The sequence below is a fragment of the Lontra canadensis genome, unplaced genomic scaffold (assembly GCF_010015895.1).
Source record: "Lontra canadensis isolate GAN:19392208 unplaced genomic scaffold, GSC_riverotter_1.0 scaffold16, whole genome shotgun sequence".
In the NCBI taxonomy this organism is placed as follows: Eukaryota; Metazoa; Chordata; class Mammalia; order Carnivora; family Mustelidae; genus Lontra; species Lontra canadensis.
Window position 1 is genome coordinate 13,233,733 of NW_022631010.1, and position 8,756 is coordinate 13,242,488.

Below are 8,756 nucleotides of genomic sequence, written 5' to 3' on the forward strand. Positions count from 1 at the left end.
GAAACATTTCTGCCTATGAACCTCTTGTAGGTGGTTTTCTCGTCTAGAAAAATTTGTCTTCCGGATTTTGCAAAGCAGAGCTCTGGAGCTCCCCTGGGAGAGTGGGAAGATGTTTCCTCTTAAGCTGACTGAGTGAAAGCCCCAGCAAAGTGGCATTTTATAGAAGAGGTTCCATCAAAGCCAGGAAAGCTGAGCATAATTCCTTAAGTGTATCTTTGTGTAAACAGGGAGGACTCAACAAGATTTTAAAATAACACAGTTGAGTAAGTGAAACAATTGAAGATACCCGTCTCATTCAAATTGAATTCACTAACTGCAACAATATTATCTCATGAGGGAGATTTTGTGTCACGTGTTCAAAGCTGGCTTTAAGTCCTTAAGAGGTATCAAAATAATCAAAGTGTTTTCTTTGCTCTTAGGCATCTTGCGAAAAAGTTATAAATGGTTGAGATGTTCATGCTGATCAGAAACCACAGTTGGAAGTGAAAGGAAAGGGTGTTTCTAAGCATAAAGCCAGGAGGGAGGAGACTCTGTCCATTGTTTTAACTTCTGTCTTAGAACTGTTATGCTCTTTCTGCCCTGGATCCCTGACTCGAGGTTGCCCGAGACCCTTTGGAGAAGAGTATGTCTTTAATGTGAGAAGAATCAGAATTGAGATAGGGATTCTCAAATTTGATTGATTATCATAATCACCTGGAATGCTTTTTAAAGATACAGATTTCCAGTCTTCTCCCTCTGGATATTCTGACTCAGCAGGTCCAGATTGGAATTCAGGAACATGATTTTTCATAAACCTCTCTTTTTTAAAAATTAACATACAATGTATTATTAGCCCCAGGGGTACAGGTCTGTGAATCATCAGTTTTACACAATTCACAACACTCATCATAGCACATACCCGCCCCAATGTCCATCACCCAGCCACCCTATCTCTACCCCCCACTCACCCAGCAACCCTCAGTTTGTTTCCTGAGATTAAGAGTCTCTTATGGTTTGTCTCCTTCCCAATCCCACCTTGTTTCATTTTTTCCCTCCCTTCCCCCTGTAACCCCCCACCCTGCCTCTCAAATTCCTCATATCAGAGAGATCACAGGATAATAAATCTCTCTTAATGGGCATCTATAACCAACCAGGATGGGAAGCCACAATCTAATGTATACATTTTACAAATGAGTGGACTGACGTGTGGCTAGGACAATTAATGTACTCAACTCCTCTTCTAGAGATGGAGCTGAGACTGGAGTTTTTTTCCTTTCTTCCTTCCTTCTCTAGACTTAGTGCTTTTCTCAAGTCTCTGAGTATATATGCATTGGACAGCAAGGGATGTGTGTGTGTGTGTGTGTGTGTGTGTGTGTGTGTGTGATATGCAGGCACATAGGGATGAGGACCTATCATTTGAAGATACTAAATATCAGGCTATTATAATAATACTATTATTTTGAAATGGAGTCAGATGAGTAAAAATCTCTGTTGGAATTAAAATGTTAATTTTGTGGAAAAAAATTACTTAGTACACAATCTCCTAGGAGAAGTAAAAAGCACCAAAAAGAAATGAGACACTTTCCAAAGAGTCTTTCATTAAATATTAAACTTATTTTGTCCAAGGCTTCCAATTATGTATAAGAACCATGCCTTACATCCTGGAAAAGACAGACGAATAGTGAAGAAAAGTCTTATTAACTGCTTCTCCCTTCTCCAGTCAATTGTCTTCCCAAAATCCCATTTGGAATTTTAGCTCCTGAGGTCAGGGACTATGTCTTATTCCTGCTTATATCCTGACAGTAATTATTATTTATTGAGCACTTACTTCATTTGCAAAACAATCCTATGACATAGGTACTGTTATAACCCTATACCACACATGAGGAAATAGGCAAACAGCATCTGGTTTGTTTAGTGAGAACAGAGGAAGTACCTCCTCTGGCTCCAGATAGACGAGGAAGGGATTCAGGATGAGGTGGGACTTTAGTTAAGTCTTGCAGGATGGGTACGCGTCAGGGGGAGGAATGATCTCTGGTGGAAGGAAGGAATGCCAATGTGTTTGAGAAGGTGGGAAGGAATCAAGGCAAGCATGCTTGAGGGTCAAGTGTAGGATGGTCTCCTCATTTGGTCTCCTCGGAGCAGGTTTGGGCAGAGAGGCAGTGGGAACTGTGGTTGAAAAGCAATTTGGGGTGAACCCATGGATGGCCTTGAAATCTGGATAAAGAAACTTGGCTTTGTTTTGTCCAACATTGAGGAGTTATCCAAGGCTTCTTAGTAGGGGAACTACATGTTAGAAACATGCTATTCTAGGACAATATGAGTGAGGGGAGGTCTGAGGCACCAGAGCTTCAAGTCGCTGTTCAAAGAAATAGGAACATTTGGAGGAAGCACCAGTTACAGAGGAGAGGAATAGAAGAGTTCATGTATGCTTTGATTAGGTTGGGATGCCCAAGCCACGTGGCCACCTCTAGCAGGCAGTTGGAGCTCTGGGGCTAGAAATAAAGATATGGAATGTGGATTTTTGAAGTTGGTAGTAAATGAATCTCAGTAGAAGAATGAGGAGCAGAAAGAACAGAGGGTCTGGGACCAAAACTTGTGCACCTGACATATTGGGGGATCAGGAAGATAAACCAGGGAAGCAAATAGTTAAGTGGAGTCTGGTATGTGGTGAGCTTTTACATTTCATTAAAAAAATCCCCATGTATATGAGTAACTATTTAATGTGTTCATCTCTTATGTGTGTGTTTATCCAGTGAGATTTTTTTTCCCCCTGACTGCCTGCAAGACATTCCCACCAAGATGTTTGCCCTCTGGAAATCTTGCCAGAACCTCAAACGTAATATTTCCCAAACTGAACTTGGCTTCTCATTTTCCAAACTTGCCTTGTGTTCTGTGTTCTTTATTTCTAGTGATGGCACCCCATGTTCTAGATTCAAAACTCTTGACTTCCTTGTGTATTCCACTTGCTTCCAAGGCCCAGAAGGTTGACCTCTTTGTGCTCCTTAAGTGCCAGCCTCCTTTCCCACATTACTGTGCTTGACTTCAGGTCCCCAAGTCCTTTACCTGGGGATGTCTAATAACCTCTTAATTCATCCTCCCAAGTTTATACTCTCCTCCCTGTCATCCATCATACACATTGCTACCACCAGATTCATCTTTTGGCATCTGATCTTCTGATTCACTAGATCCTCCTAAAAAAACCTTACACAGCTTCAATTTGCTGACAGCAGTGGTTTTATATGTGGTCCCCCAAATGAAATCTTATCCAGAAACTCCAGTATGTCAACTAGATAAAAGCAGGCTGTTCTGGTCACACAGGAGAGTATCCTAGATCATTGCTCATTCTGTCTTCATAACACCCAGAACTCAGCAGAAGAGAATTTGAATAAGTGCCAACTTCCTGAGCCTCATCGTCATGGCCCTTTGAAATTTCCTCTCAAAATTTCCCCATTTTATTTCGCATTAGTGCCAACTATGTCCCCTACAGTTGAGTCTGAGGGAACTGCTATTTCCATATACTTCCATTCTGTGTCTTTAGCTCTTCTGAATAAAATTCTCTTCTGTTTACAGTGCCTTTCCTCTGACTGCATACGTCCAACTCCTGTCCTCAAGGACCCACCTAAAATCTCCCTCAGTGGAGAGTTCCTCCCTGATTTATCCCCCTTACTTCTAAGTAATTTCTTTTCTCCTTAATCCATTATTGTCCATGGTCTGGGTGTCTCGTAGGCACACATCACTCACTATTCTTATTAGAATAACAGTGTCTGTTTTCTCTCTCCTTATAGACTGCAAAGTCCTGAAATTGGAATAATAGATTGATTTGCCTCCATATTCTTCCTCAGGGGCTGGGACACACCTTGAGCTTGTGGTTCACAGTTATTTGCTGAATGAATACCTGCTTTGTGAGCATCTTGAAGTGGGGGGGGACGCCCCATCATTATTTTACATTTCCCATCGTGCACAGGGCAGTGCTGGGCTTATTGTTGACTTATATTGAGTCTATGAAACTGGCAGGCCTTTTGTTTTACTTTGGAGCTATAATATGTATTCTTATCTTTTCAGATACTTTTTGCAAACCATGATGGGAGATGCTGTAGAGAGCCACAGAAGGACAGTGTGTTCATCCAGCATGGAGGTAAGGGGAACAGTATTAATATTGCCATTTTGTTCATGGCACTCATAGGCTGCAAGAGGTAAGATGCCTTTCAGAGAATTAGAGGCAGAATCTTAAAATGCCTTTCTTTGTTATGCCTCTTCCATCCTAGGTCATCGTTCCAGTAAGTGTTTTGTGGCATGTTACCTTTGAGGTCATTTACTGCATGTCACTCACTGTCTTTAGGGCAGACCTTCTGAAGAGGTCTGGAAAGAATCTAAACTAATGGTTTGGAACTTTTATAGTTATGCATCTCTAGCTAGGTATATAAGTGGTTTGAGTTGAAAGAGCCTGGAGTTCTGCGGCAATAAGCTTCTGGTAAGGGCAGTGGGAAGTCTGAAGGAATAAATTAAAGTACCAGATGCCCTTTATACTGCTCAACTTCTCAGCATGAGTCAGTCCCAACTTCCCAGCTTGGGTCACAAGTTTATCTTCTCTAAGGGCTGTGAAAGCAGCCACAATGGCAGGGGATGATGGATGGAGTTGTTCTGAGGAAGGGTGTGCATGGAAGTTCTGTTGGGGTCTTGCAATTCCCCAGGAAGTCTCAAGAATTTCTTAAAGTCTAAATTCAATAAATGAAGAAAAGGGGGGGGTGGTTCACACAATCCTTTAGACTAAACTGTATACATTTCAGTACATATAGGAAAAGTTTGATTGTAAGAGTCAAATAATAAGAGGAAAGGTTTTTGTGATTGCTCTTTTTGAAAATCAAAAAGAAAATATTGTGATTAATTATTTAAAGTTTTAATAAAATGCAAGTCACAGTTCCTCATTTACATATCTGTCTTTTAATGGTTTAAATCTCTTAAAGCACACAGGCTTAGACATATGCCTATTCTCAAATGTTCCTCATCTCCCTTAAAGTTGGACTTGCCCCAAGTTATCCATTAATAAGAAAATCAGGTGTGTTTCGATAATAACTCATGTCTTAAAAATGGAAATAATGTACATATTTCCTGAACCAATGATTGGACATTTTATTTTATTTTATTTTAAGATTTTATTTATTTATTTGCCAGGGAGAGAGAGAGAGAGAGATTGACAGAGAGAGCACAAGCTGAGAGAGAGTCAGAGGGAGAGGGAGAGGCAGGTTGCCCTGCTAAGCAAGGAGCCCCATGTGGGATTCGATCCCAGGACCCTGAGATCATGACCTGAGCCAAAGGCAGATGCTTAACCAACTGAGCCACCCAGGCATCCCAATGACTGGACACTTTAGCATCATTTCTTTGGTACAATATTCACAGTAATAATATATTAAATGCTGGCCCATTCACAGACATTAACCATCTGAGAATGTTTAGAAAGACCAGGAAATAAAATAACTGAGTCTTGTTTTGAGGTGAAATTCAACAATTTCTTAAGACATAGAAGCTAGGCACTTCAGCTTCTTTTGGCTTTTGACTTGGCAAAGGTGAAGGTGCAACAGACTTCGGTCATCCTGAATCCAGGTTCACTGGACAACAGCCACCTCCACTATGCCACCTAAGTTTGACCCCAGTGAGATCAAAGTCATGTACCTGAGGTGCATCACTGGGGAAATCAGAGCCACGTCTGCCCTGTCTCCAAAGATTGGCCCCTTGGGTCTTTTTCCAAACAAGGTTGTTAATGACATCACCAAGGCAGCCAGTGATTGGAATGGTCTGAGGATTACAGTGGAACTGACCATTCAGAAAGGACAGGGCCAAATTGAAGTGGTACCTTCCACCTCTGCCCTGATTATCAAAGCCCTCTAGGAATTACCATCAGACAGAAAGTAGCAGAAAGACTTTAAGTGCAGTGGAAATACCACTCTTGATGAGATTGTCAACATTGACCAATAGATGCAGTACCAGTCTTTAGCCAGAGAATTCTCTGGAACCATTAAAAAGATCTTGAGGACTGCCCAATCTGTAGGCTGCAATGTTGATGACAACCATTCTCATGACATTGTTAATGACATCAATAATGGTACAGTGGATTGCCCAGACAGTTAAGAACTACAAAGGAAAATATTTCAGTAAAGAATCATTTGACAACTAAAAAAAAAAAAAAAGAAAGGAAGAAAGAAAGAAAAGAGAAGAAAAAAAGAAGCAATGCATTTCACATAGAATGGAATGATAGTATTTATCTTAAGCACTGAATATGCAATATAAAACAGGACTTACGGACACAGTTTTAGAATTTTATTGCTTGGTTTAAATTCCAGCTTCTCCACTAATATAGCTATGTAAACTTGGTCAAGTCATTTAGCTTCTCTGTCTAAATTTCCTCATCTGAAAGTGGGAGTAAGTATAGAACTTGTCCATATTAATCCTCTTTTACTACAATAATGGTGTGTAACAAATAGCTCTCCCCAAATCTCAGTGGCTTATAACCATAAATATATATTTTTTTTCTTTCAGGGGTTTGTAGATCAACTGTGCAACTCTTAGGCTGATAGTTGGGTTCAGATTGCCTCCGCAGTTGCCAGGCTGAAAGAGAAGTGGTTCTCTAAGGAGGAATGTCAGAAGCACAAGAGAATGAGCCAAATCATTTAGCAATTTCAGTCAGACCCTCCACTTGCATACATCCACATTTCAGTTGTCAAACAAGTCATATGGCCAAGTTCAACACTGAGGAGGTGGATAATTATGCTTTTCCCATGGAAAGAGGAAGACCGAGTGGGTAGTTGTTGAACAATAATTCCTACCTCACTATATTAAGGTTGTTGTGAGTGATGACTGATATAATATTGTATAGCTCTTAGCACATTTACTTGTTACATAGTAAAAGATCAATATGCGTTCCTTATTATTATTCCTTATAAAAATGGTGTCATAAATTTGAAGAGAGCAAAGAACAAAGGAACTTCTGGAAACTCATGCAGACCTTACTGAGATTCATGTTCCAACTTGCCCTGAGTCTCTTCTTTATTGCCCTACTTCTACTCCTGTTAAAACCTGAAAGACTGTTAGCAATATGAGAACAGAGAGAAGTTTCCATCTCTTACTTCCTCATCTAGGCTGGTGTTCAGTTAATCACTGACTACTACTTCCATAATGGTCCAAAAGTGTCACAAAATCTATTTTCTTAGAGCCTATGGTAGTGAATTGTAAATCTTGGAAAGTGCATAACTTCTCTTAATTTCCTCCTTCTCCCTTCATCCCCCCTTTCCTTCCTTCCTCCCTACCTTCCTTCTTCTTTCTTTTATTTCTTTTAAAAAAAAAACAAAATAGTACTTTCATTAGATGAATGGATTGGATTTCAGTACCTACTATAACCACAGACTCTTGTAGTGAATTTGTCTTCGGGTCTTGGAAGCAGATGTTGAGGCAGAGTTTGAGATGCAAGATATTTATTAAGATGAACACCTGTGGGGACATCTGGCTGGCTCAGTCAGTACAGCATGGGAATCTTGACATTGGGGTCATGAGTTGAGCACCACATTGTGTGTGGAGTCTACTTTTTAAAAAAGGGGGAAAAAAAGATTAATGCCTGGGTAAGGAAGGACTAGGGAGTACAACTGGGATAAAGAAATTAAAACATGATGCGTGTCTGAAAAAGCCTCAGCCAACTGGGCATAAACTCTAGAGCTATGATGTCTTTCAGAGCTCTCCTGAGTTGGGTCAAGATGACCACTCCCTTAAATGTCTTCACAGGTCAGTCATTTGATGTGGGTTGCACCAAGAAAGTGTGTGGCTTAGGCTTGGGGACTGTGTGACTGAGGCAGACCCTGAAGGGGCTGGTAGCTGGAGCCTGTGTGTAGAAAGCACATCCACAGGTAAATAGTAAGCCCTTCCTAAAGAGAGGTCTGTGTGGTGCATCTCCAGGTCACTCACAAGTACCTAGTTCATTGTACTCATTTCATAAATGTTGATTGTTATTATTATTGCTAGTTATCAATATTCATGTATATGTACAATTTTGCTATCTCATCCCTTTTATTGCCTACCCTCACCACTCCCTAATGGCCTATCCACCCCAACCACCCCCCCCCCCCCCACCGCCCCCGGCTTAGCATAAGCTTTAAGAGAGAGTCATGATGGTAGCAAGACTTATCAGGCTCCTTTGGTTTTGGGCCCTTGAGAATACTCTATATCCTGTGTTCATTCTTGAGTTTCCAATTTAGCTCATCTAACTTTGAGCAGGAAATGGAGATTACTGCAGAACTCCAGTGTGGATATGTGTCCAAAGTTTATTAGGAATGATACCGTGAAATCTCTAAGATATGCCTCTACAGTTCCAGTCAGAAGAGTCTTAAACTTAGAGAACTGGACTCATAATCTTACAGAACAATGGGTTGTTGCAATAGAAGAAAAATACAAATCAATGTGTTCACCTTCCTCCTGTTACAGTTGAGGAAACTGATGTATGGAGAGCCATGACTTATTCAACTCTTTAGTAGCAAATACTCAAGCCAGTGGCTTTTCATGCAATCATACAGTGTTTAGATAACATTGGGGCTTAAAAGTTTGGGTCAGAGTTGGAGTTGGACAACTTTGTTCAAATCCTAGCTTACACATTTATAGGCCATGTAATTATGGGCAAATAATTTAACCTTTATGAGTCTCAATTTCCTCATTTTTAAGAAGTCACTTCATAAGGTAGTTGTGAGCATTAAATTAGAAATGGATGGAAAGAGTTTAGCTGTTACAATGATGAT

General features: G+C 40.5%; 1 pseudogene; it reads left to right on the forward strand.

Annotated features, from left to right (window-relative positions):
* Window positions 1-5,595: 5,595 nt before the first annotated feature.
* Window positions 5,596-6,139, forward strand: LOC116868745 (annotated as a pseudogene).
* The last annotated feature ends 2,617 nt before the right edge of the window (window positions 6,140-8,756 follow it).